The sequence below is a fragment of the Molothrus aeneus genome, chromosome 3 (assembly GCF_037042795.1).
Source record: "Molothrus aeneus isolate 106 chromosome 3, BPBGC_Maene_1.0, whole genome shotgun sequence".
Classification (NCBI taxonomy): Eukaryota; Metazoa; Chordata; class Aves; order Passeriformes; family Icteridae; genus Molothrus; species Molothrus aeneus.
The window spans coordinates 17,324,584-17,336,190 of record NC_089648.1 but is presented as its reverse complement, the minus strand read 5'-3'; positions in this window follow the sequence as shown (position 1 = coordinate 17,336,190).

Sequence of the window (11,607 nt, the reverse complement as noted above, 5' to 3'; positions counted from 1 at the left end):
TGTGCCATTTCCAAGAGGGACTCAAGGAAACCTTTGCCTGGGGGGACATAGAAAGGCGGCAATTGTTTTGCAGGCCCCATTCCTGCACTTTCCATGCTTTCTTATTTTTACATTTTCCTCTATTTTCCTGCTTTTTCTTATATTAGAGAGTAAAAAACTCCAAACTGATGTTCCAATGAAAGAAGGAACATTTCTCTGGAAGAGCAGGAAATGATGTGTGGTGGTGTCATGCAGGATTAGTCTGCAAACTCCAGGGCACACTGTGGTCTGTGGGATAACCTGGGAAATACCACAGGGACAAAACTTCTGGTGAAACTCATCCTGAGCAGAGCTTGAGAGCTCTGGGGGACTGATGGCAAGAAAAGGATTTTATATACTATTCAGTGCACTTTATTCCTGTGGAGAGTAAAGCAACACAAGTGCTGAATCTCCTGCCTGGCAGGGGAAAATCTATACCTGAACAGTTCTCTGTGGCAGAAGTAGTTTCTGAGCATTCATCCTTTTTGGTTATTTAGAGAAAAGTCATTATTCCTTGTTAAGCTGAGTGGAATCCAAACTGGTCTTCACACTGTACCTTTACCCAATAGTCACATTTTGCAGAATACCCATTCTGTTAGCATTTTCCTTCTCCTTTGCCCACCTTTCTCCATAAATAAACTGATGTGGAATCCTCCAGAGTGAAATGTTCTTCTCTTCTCTTCTCTTCTCTTCTCTTCTCTTCTCTTCTCTTCTCTTCTCTTCTCTTCTCTTCTCTTCTCTTCTCTTCTCTTCTCTTCTCTTCTCTTCTCTTCTCTTCTCTTCTCTTCTCTTCTCTTCTCCCTTTCCCTCTCCCTCATGTCTCTGGAAAAGACTCTGCTAGAGACATCACACATGGAAACCTGAATTTTACGATAGCAATGTCAGAGTTCAGCATTCCAAGGATTTGGGAAAGATCCTAAAAACAAACATCTCAAACTCAGGAGAAAGTTCAGCATTAAATATAAGAGAAATCCAAATATATTGAGGAATGGAAGTCAAAATAACTTAAGTTTTGCCCTGCAGTGACCCCATGCAATGCAAATACATTTATGATTAGATAACAGTGATGGCTGGAGCCCTAAATAGGAATAAACTGAGTTTTGAAGACCTCTAGGTTTACTGCATTGTTGCTGTTTTTCCCCTATATGCTGCCAGAATAATAGTGAGTTCCCCAAAGGATCAGCTCTGGAATGAATGTCCACTCATATATTCCCTGCTTTACTTGTAAATTGTCAGAAAACACCACCACTACTAAAAGCTGTCATGTTGTTTCCTCTTCCTGTAAGAATAGGAAGATTATGTTTTTGTGAGAAAACCAAAGAAGAGAGCTGGACATTTTCAGATTTTTTTTTGAAGAGGCCTCAATTCTTGGGCCAAATCAGATTTCAATTGGCAAATGGGTCTGCAGGTTTTGAGGCTGGGAGCAGGCAGAACCACTGCACAAAGGCCATTTTGCTGGGACATAGGCAGGAATGTGTATCTGGCCAGAGAGGTGGATCAGTCTGTCAGCGTGTCCTCAGAATGTGCTCCAGTCTTCTGACTTCCTAGAGAAAATACAGAGATGGTGTCCAAACACCATCCTTCCACAAAAACATTGAGGTGTCTGGAGGAGGAGAATGTGCAGTGGGCTTACTTCAAGTCAGAGCCAGTTTGCAAAATCCTTACTGAGTGAATTCAGGGTTGTAGCCCTCCTTGCTGATTTCTTTTTGGGGATGCTCTCTTCCTGGGCACCCTGTAAACCACAAAGGTGGTTTTGCCTTCTCACACAAAAGTCTGAATTCAGGGACTAACTGTGGATGCCTGGTGCAAAGACTTTCTTCAGATGTATTATCTGAAATCCAGGTGTGTTTGGCTTTGTTTTTTTAAAGCCACCAAGGTTTGGGAGCACAAGCCACCAGTGCATCTAGAAGTCCTGTGTGCCTTGACTCCTTTCATGAGACACAGAACATATTCCTGCTCCCTCCAGGTGCCACCGGGGCGAGGAAAGCAGGAATAGGCACAGGGCTCAGCTTCGCCCTTGATCCTTCACTCCATGTGTATGCGCTGCCCTGAGTGAGCCTTGCTGCTGAGGCTGATGGTGAGGAAGAGCAGAGCTCTCCCTTCCCCCTCTCCTGCCTGCACTCTGGCAGAGAATGGAGCGTGGGAGGACCTGGCGGTGGATGCTCGGAGGCTGCAGCGCTCCTAATGACGAGTCACTGCTAAAAGATATTAGTGATACTATCACTGATGCTCCTGGGGCTCTTTGTGCTCACGGCTGGGGTCTCTCAGTGAGATCCCACCCGCTGCACACAAGGGGCCGAACAGATCCCAGCGGTACCCTGGCTAATCAATAGTAAATATTAACAGCAGCCAGCACACTGATAATAGCAATAAGTATTAGTGATAACACTAATGCCTGAAAATGCTCCTGCTAGAGGGAGGGGGGCACAAAGGGCAGTCTGCCTTGGGGCTGGCAACCAAGAGATGATTCATGCCACCAGGGCTTTGTCTACCAGGCCTCACTGCCCCAGGCCCTGCACCAAATGGAAACAGCAAATTAAATAAGTCCCAGCTTTTCCAGCCCCATCCTGCCATCCTGTTCCTGACCTACCCAGCACAGCTGTCGGGTAACGCCCTGCTCAAGGGACCACACACTATCAGCTGCTCTTTGTGTCTCTTGGGGAAGGGAAAGCTCACAATCTGGGGAAGGGGGGTGGGGAGAAAAAAGAAAAATTGAGGAAGAAATTTTTTATATCAGCAGGTTCACAGCAACCTATGAACCAGGACCATATTCAATAGAAACAATCTGAGTAAGAATGAAATGCAGAAATTTTATTTCATAGCGTTAGCAGCTAAAAGGTTTCTTTGTTAGTGACTCACTAGCAATTTAAAAGCTATCTATTGACCCCAATTATTTAAAGATTGATTTCTGCATCTGCATTCCTGTAGGCAGGTGGCGTGTGTTTAAAAGGTACCTGTCAAAAGAATCAAAGTTTGCCTAGCACAGACAAGGGAAACCAGACAAAGACAAGATGTGTATTTCAGTGAGGGTGAAAGCTGAGGAAAGTGGGAATATCTGTGGAGATGCTGGCCAAATAAGGGAAGATGAGGGCATCGGCCCTTTCAACTGCAGACTCTACTATGGGGTTACAAGCAAACACTTCCATTATGTTCCTCTTATGTAAGGACAAGGGAAGGCATTTTCATTCACGAATGGAAATGTTTATGACATTTGTGGCCGAGTGATTTCCCTTTACAATCATCCTTCATATCTCTGGAAATCTCTTACAATTTCAATCATACTCCTGATATTATTTTCAGTTCTTTCTGTATAATTTCACTTCACCTGCTCTGATGGTTTTTTTTCCAGTCTATTAACCACCTGAAAAATGACAATGCTTTACCTAGAACTTTGCAGTAGGACTATGAATACAATATTATAACATCTGAAAACACATGAAATGTTAACCCAAAGCCATTCACTAGCATTTAAAGAAAAACCTCATGTTTAACTGTGCCACCATATACAAACCAGATTTTAAGCCAAGGCTATAAAAAGCTTTTTTTGTGTTCTTTTTAACAAAACACTTGGTGAAGAAAGCCTCTCTGCCAAGGCTATGCTCTGTTTTTGTGACAGTGCCCAATTCCCAGAGCTGACACATTTCTGTGCTAGTTTGAAGGAGACCTATTACTTCAGTACTTTGGAAATATTCACGACAGCACACAGCTGTTTTTGCTGGAGCTGGCTTTCACAACACTGTAATGGCAGTTAAGCTGAACCAAAAATCCTTGCACAGGATGTAATCAACCTCAAATCTACAGAGAAACATTGGGAAACTGCCTTTAAGTGCCAAGAAAAACAACAGTCGTTTACAACGAGCTCTTCCTAATGTCCAGTCATCTCAACCCAAGTGAAACATGTTTCTCAAAACGAAAGTAGCGCAGAGCAGGAAAGAAAAAGCCCTTGACTTTTGAAAGGAATTTTTTTTAAATAGAAACACAGAGAGACTCTGACACTGGCAACCACCACTGATCCTTCCTGCCCACTGAAGCTCTATCATCACTCAGTCTGTGAATCCACTTCTTGAGTGATAAAACTCTTGTTTTCCAACATTTTTCTCTTGCCTCCTTCAGACACTTGGAAAGTTCCTGTCCCTCCAGCGGCAGAGCTGTTATATGTCATGTTTCCTACTCAGAGAGCTTAACCATTATCCAGCTCTTGGAGCCGTCCCATTGCCCCAGATTTACGGCTTTTCCCAGGATGTCAGTCCAACCGAATCCCCAGGTGTTCCCAAGAAATGCCTGAGTTGCTCTTCACTTACCCCAGCCGAGGCTCAGCAGTTGTGGGTCATGCAGAATGGAAAAAAGCCCTCATATGATAGTGTCTCTATATTTACCAGAAAGAAAGGAGCTGGGGTGCTTGTCCTTTAAGTGTCTCTGAAGATGGTTTGCATAGCTGGATCTCAGCTTATCTATGCTTTTCTGCTTTCGCTTCCATACATGGATCTGTTCCCAACAGTAACTCCAAGCTGTCGAAAAGAAGCTATCTGGCAGCTTTCAGCTTCATCTGACACGTAAATGAGCGCAAATAAATAATTACATTTGCTGCCGTCTCTCCTTTTTTTTTTTTTGATTTGCACCTCAGGACACCTTTTCTTTTTTTCCTTCTCCCCAGATTAACATTTTGCTGTTTTTCCCAAAGTTATTCCTAGGGGAAAACAAACAGAAATGACCCAGGCAGATTTTTCTCTCCCCTTCCCGCAGGCTCACATAATTTTATTCTCATAAATATTTTTTTTTTTTTCCATTTGCTTTGCTTATAGGTCAGAGTTTTGCATGTTTGCTACTTGGAATCATGTCAAAGCAATATACATCATGTCTGTAGAAAAGGAAGGTTAAAAGTCAAATTTTTGGAGAGAGAGAATACAGCTGAGCCACGTGACTGCTCCCAGATTAGCAGCAGTAGCAGGAGTAAGCATTCCTCTGATATTACAGTAGCCACCGTGGGACATGCCTGAAACTCTGAAGAGAGAAGCTGCAGTTTGGAAGCTTCCTGCAGATCTATTTATGAATAAATCACTCCTTGCTCTTTTCCCTATCTTTCTAGGTACTTTCCTGCTTCCTCGATTTCAGTTTCAGAAAGGGCTGATAAAGAACAAACATGGGAGAGAGCCCTGTGGCACAGGTCAGGAAATAAGTCATATAATTACCCTTAACTCTGCCCTTTGTAATCTTTGCTGTGCAAATGGAAACGTTAAGGGCTCCAATGAAAGGGAAACACTAAATAGATGTCTTTATTATTGTTTGTTATAGTGGCAGCTGGGAGTAGAAGAGATATTAGTGAGCTAATCAATTGCTTCATACTGGGCTCTCTGGATGAACGAAATCTGGTAAAAGTCATATTCAGAGAGACTTAAGATGTCTAAGGCTGAATGTAAGTGTCCCTGTTCAGGCACTTGCATGGAAAATGGCATCCTCAAACATGGTGGCTTTGATTCATTGCAGGAGATGGAAATTCCTTGTATATTCCCACACACCAATGACCTTGACTGAGATTTTTCCTAAACATCTGTTGAACACCAGGCGGAAGAAAAGTTTTTAAAAGAGCTCACCAGCTCCACCTTTACAATTAATGATAAACTACATTTTCTACATTAACAAATTGCCCAAGTAGAAGTGCCTCTTCAAGTGGCATATTTGACTCCTGCTGTTTGCTGTCTCAGAAACTGGAGGGAATATGCATGGGAGTGTGCGTATAAATGGGGATATGGGGAGATTCCCAGCATCTCCCCAGCATCCAGAGCACAGCCTCCCTGGGAGCACATCCCAGAGCAAACTGAAGGCCAACGGAAGCATGCAACAGGCAGCAAAAGGAGTCTTCTGGAAAAGATAAGTAGTTATGAAGGAGACCCTCCAGTTTTCAGTACATTTTCCAATGTAGCCCCCTGTTGTTTGGGGTTATGCAGAGGAATGAGAAAAATTCCTTCTGGAAATTTGCCCTGGAGTTTCTCCAGCCTTTCAAGAGCAGGAGCCAAGCTGATCCTAGGAAGGTGCTTGAACAGAAATATCACCATTGCATGTTAGACACACCTGGTGACTCAGGAGGTCTGTGCTCTAATGCAAATAAGAACATGATTCAGCAAAGTGTTTAAATTCCTGCTTAGTTTTAAATATTGAATAATGCTTCTGATTCCTCCGGGGTTATTCATGCGATTTCCATTCTATGCTTTACTAGGTTGCCCACAAATGGGCATGAAGCAGCACAAGAAATAAACAAGGTTTGGCACTCACATGTGAGTGTATTTGCATCTCACAAGTATCTTGACTTTAGGTATTGCTCCTAGGAAGTCTAAGGACCAACAAAAATGGGCTAAGATGAGAAAAATCTCAGTTCATTGCATGTGTCTTCCTTTCCATGAGGGAAATGTTGAAAACCACAGGTGTCTGTGGTTTTCAGTGCCAAAGAAAAACCTAGGTGGCTTTGAGAATAACATGACAAAGCTGCACTCAGAATTTCAGTAGCTACAAGGACAAGGGAGTAGGCTGTTTTCTGGCTTTGATCTGCCTTTTGGCACAGTGGCCGTGTCACCCTCTAGATGGGTGACACCACCCCCTTTAAACTCTGCTCCCCACAGAGAGTGGCCAAAGAGCTTCTCAGATTTTCTGTTGAGAGGTTTTTCCATTCTTCCATGCTGGGAGAGGTGAAGTCTGTATCAGGGTGGTGATAAGGTGAAAGGCATTTTCCTAAAGCAAAAGAAAGAGCAGACAGCAGTGTTGCCAAGCACCGAGAGGGCCTCAGGGAGATGGAAATAAAGCACCTTTGACCTTTGTGCCCACTGACTTCTCTCCTCCTCCCCAGAACAAGCAGACCAGGAGGATAAAGTCCATCTTTGTGGTGAGACATGCAGGAGACATCAGCAGCTCTGCCAGGCTTGGCACCAGCTGGACTTGCAGGAGTGCTGGTGGATGCAGGGCTGGACCAGGACCCATGTCTGTGCCAGGTGAGGGTGGTGGGGCTTCATCTGCTGAAGCCTGGCCCTCCTGGAGAGCCCCCCAACACCTGAGTCCCATCCCAGAGCCAAACACCTTCCTGGAGAAAATTCTCCCCAGGCTCTCCCACAGCATTTAGATGCTGATTGTCCCGGACTGTGCTCCAGGAGGCTGAGCTTTTTTGTGCTCTTTGTCCTCCCTGCCTGCCACTATCAATGCTGTAGCCACAAAATGAAAGCAGGCCTTGGTCTTCAGAACCATGTGTGCTCTTCCCCAGGCTGTGTGCTGCAGTTTGGAGCCACCAAAGAGGTGTTGAAGTGTCTTTTATGAATATCAATGTGGATTTCGTAAGAGTGATTTAAATATAGCAGCCTGCTTTCCTGGGAGACCCTGTAGCTGTATTCTCACTGCAGCAAAGGCTGCACCATCTGCCCAGCATTCGCAGCCGCTTCCCAGAAACCACCAGGGACTTGTCATTCTGCATTTGGCTTGCACAGGGCTCCAAAATGAAGGCTTTCTGGAGAAAAAGGATGGATGGGCAGGCTTCAACACATTCAGATGTGTAGCTCAGGTGCATTTATGTGGCATTATGTGCTAGGAAAGCTGGACACAGCTCTGAGCAATCTGATCTAATGTGGAAGCAGCCCAGCCCTGAGCAGGGGCTGGACCTCCAGAGGTCCCTCACAGCCTTAATTATCCTGTGAGAAATTCAGTTTAGGATATAACCACATGGTAGAGGAATAGCAAGAAAATCTGAACTGCTAGGGCACCTGTGACATTTTCTGTCTTCCTCTTGTTTCTTGTGACTACCTTCAAGTTCTTTGAGTGAGGTTCAGCTCTTGTTCCACATCCATGGCTTTTTTCCAGTGTTGCTTGAACCTTACTGCTCTGCAAGTGAAAATCCACTACTTACCCCTTTTTTTTTTAAAGCGAAGTGATTAAAATGCAGTTGGGCCTGTGCCCAGGTAAAGCACAAGAAAGTCAGGCAGTCATTCTTTCCTTGTGTTAAGTATGTAAAGTTTTGCAAGCAAATAAGACTTTTTCGTTTAGGGTAAGCAAATATGCCTTGAACCTGGGGAGTGTCCAATTCTTAGTGATTGTTTTATTTCACCAAGGCATAAATTACTGTGCCTTCAGGACAAAGCTAATAGAAAAAATGCTAATTAGTGCTGGTCAAAAATTTTCCAGTGGAACATTTTTCTGTCAGAAACTCTTCTGATTAGTCAAAGTTGAAATGTTCCAGAAGAACATGTTGATTTTGCTGAGCCTCAAATGCCACGGGGTGAGCTGAGGTGGGGTGGGAGTGAGGAAAGAAGGAATCCATCAAAACCCTCTTGCTGATTCCCTGACAATTCATCTGCTTGGCTGCCAGCCTTGTGGCACTGCTGAGGATCAGAGTTTGGGGCAATCTGCCATGCAGAAAACGTGCTGATGAACAAGTTGTGAAAATTCCCATTTCCTGGATGGGAGCTGTAAATACAGAAGTCAGGGAGCCTGTCTCATCTCCCCAGCTCCCTTCCACTGGACACCAGCCTGGGAACGTGCATGCAGAATGGCATATCATCATTCCCAGATGAGATACTTCAGGCAGCTGAGTCAGACCTTCTCCTCAGCTTATAAAAGAGAAGACATGAATTTTGTTCTGGGGTTTCTGCTGGGAGGAAAGGACGAGCTGCTCTGATATTATCAGTGTTCATTGGAACTCGGGCTTCTGCAGGTGCAGCTTTTCCAGCTGTGACATGCCCAATACACATGCAGTGCTTTTTTATATCTTCCTTGTCTTCTGACAGAGCTGCCTCTGCAGGTGGAGAGATGAGGATCACAGCACTGTGATAGTCATGAATTCAGAAACAGCTACATGGGCTTCAATTTGCATGGAACTTTGAGGGCTCTATGGCCAAACAGGAGCTGAAAAGCCCACGAGCTTGGGTCTGGTGGTACCAGCCCGCTCCAGACCTGATCTGCTGGCCTTGGGGACCAGACATGCCACCAGCAGCATGTTTGGATGGTGCCTGCACTAGTCCATGCTTGCTCCTGGCTCTGCTTGTGCCTGCTCACTCCTTGGCTTCACTCCTGCTGAAACCAGCCCAGATCTTTGGCCTTCCCCATTTCCCCCTTCCAAAAACACCCCTGGGGCAGGGCACCAGCTTCTGAGGGTGGTGCTCATGACCTTCCCTTAGGTAGGACCCCCTCTTCAGACCCCAGAGCTGGCAGAACGTGGCTCTAATGCTGATCAGAATGTTGCAGGAACCAGGACTAAGGATACTCTGAATTGCTAAGCATTAATATTTGATGCATTTCAATATTTAAAGAGCTAAGGTAATTTAAGAAACACTGTCACTTTTTAAAATTATTTGCAGGCAACTTATAATGGAGCAAATCCACTTGGAATGAACAAAATTTTGGCTAGGGGAGATGTATGGCTCAGACAGCTGCCTACATTTATTTAAAACATCAGAGAAATGACAATTTTGAAAATCTCTACTAGAAACCTCAGGTCTCAACAGGCCAGGCTCCCAGCTAGCAGAAGCAAGCAGAGGATCCAGACAATGTTTTAACACTGGATGTGCTCAACAATTTTGTTGAAAGTTTTGCCTTTGGAAAAAAAAAAGTAAAAGAGACAGAGGGTTTCCCTGAGAGTTTTGCTTTCAGTGAAAATATTTGGGTTGTCATCTGAAACTCGAAAACCACAGCTGGAAAAAAAATGAACTGCTGGTTGCCAAGCAAGGAGAAAAAATCCTCCTACCTTTTTCCTTTATTTTTTTTAAATTTTATTTTATTTTTAATTTGTTTGCCTAGAGCAGCCTGTCATGAGGGGCTGCACCATTTACACCTGATCAGGTGCTGATAGCCCCGTCATTTGCCTGATAAAAGCCCTCTGAGGCTGCTCGGAGCTGGCTGTGACAGGAGCATCATCTCTCTCTCATATCACATCGCTGCCCGGAGCACAGGGCAGGGGGACGGCGGCACCATTCATACGCCACTAAACCGAGCTGCTTTATGTAACACAATCTGCTTCAAAAGAACCCAACGCACCACGGAAACTATGCGAGGCAAGCCAAGAAACCGTGGTACAATAGCACAAACAGAGACAAACAGTCTGTAAAGGACAGCACACTTGGTTACCAGCGAGGGAACATTCTGCATTACACAGTCCCTTTGTTTCTCATTTTCTCATCGTGATCATCAAGGGAGATCTGCAAACATGACATCAAAAGATCAGCCTAGGAGCAAAAATTCATACCTGCAGTGGGTCTTGGCAAACAGGAGTTGCTGGTTGTACAGTGCACAGGAATTTTGTCCAGCTGCCCCTGAGGGACCTGGGGAGAATCACCACACTTTTATTTTCTTCCCTAACCACCACTGTGGTCCAAGCCACTTCTTCACCTTCCTCCTCTCTGGTTCTCCTGTGTGCTGCCCAAACACCACCCTGTTTTCTTAAATTCATAGAACCATGGAGTCACAGAATATGTGGAGCTGGAAGGGACCCATCAGGGTCATCGAGTCAGCTCCTGGCTCCATGCAGGACACTCCAGGAGTCACACCCTGTGCTTGAGATTGTTGTCCAATGCTTCTTGAACTCTGTCAGGCTTGGTGCTGTGACCACTGCCCTGGGGAGCCTGTTCCAGTGCCCAGCCACCCTCCAGGTGAAGAAACTTTTCCTGATATCCAACACAAACCTCCCCTGACTCAGCTGCATGTCTTTTCCTCAAGTCCTGTCACTGGTCACCAGAGAGAAGAAATCAGTACCTGCCCCTCCACCTGCTTCAGTGAGGATGTTGAAGACCCCACTGAGGTTTCCACTCAGTCTCCTTCTCTTCAGGCTGAACAGACCAAGTGACCTCAGCCACTCCTCACACGGCTTCCTTGACCATCCTTGTGGCCTCCCTTGGACACTCTCTAACAGCTTTATATCTTTTTTATGTTTCTAGTGTCCAAAGCTGCCCCCAGCACTCGAGGTGAGGCTGCCCCAGTGCAGAGCAGAGCAGGACAATCCCCTCCCTTGCCCAGCTGGCCATGCTGTCCCTGATGCCCCCCCAGGACACAGGTCGCCCTCCTGGCTGCCAGGGCACTGCTGGCTCATGTTCAACTTGCCATGGACCAGGACCCCCAGGTCCCTTTCCATGGCACTGCTCTCCAGCCTCTCATTCCCCAGGCTGTACATCCAGGGCTGCCCCATCCCAGGTGCAGAATCCATCACTTGCCTTTGCTAAACTTCACATGGTTGGTGATTGCCCATCTCTCTAATCTGTGTGATTTGTATGAGTCTGGGTAATTAAAGAAAATCATTCTCAACCTGCAAAAAGTGGCAAGATCAAGGTTCTGCTCTGCATGGCTTTCCTGCTGAATTGCTGGCTTGGTCCAATTCACTGCCTCTGGCTACAAACCCTGCCCAGCTCATAGCCTCAGGCCCTGGCTGATCCTGCAGTCCAGTTGTTTATACAGCCAGCACACAAGGACAGTGCAGGGAAAGGGTTTCCTATGGAAATCACCCCATATCTTCACCGCTGCCTGGTGCATTAGCATCTGGAACCTCAGCCTGCAAGCAGAAACTGGGTTTGATCTTGTTCTGTTCTTGTTCATTCCTGTGCAAAGCAGAAATGGAGTGAGTTTGTTTTC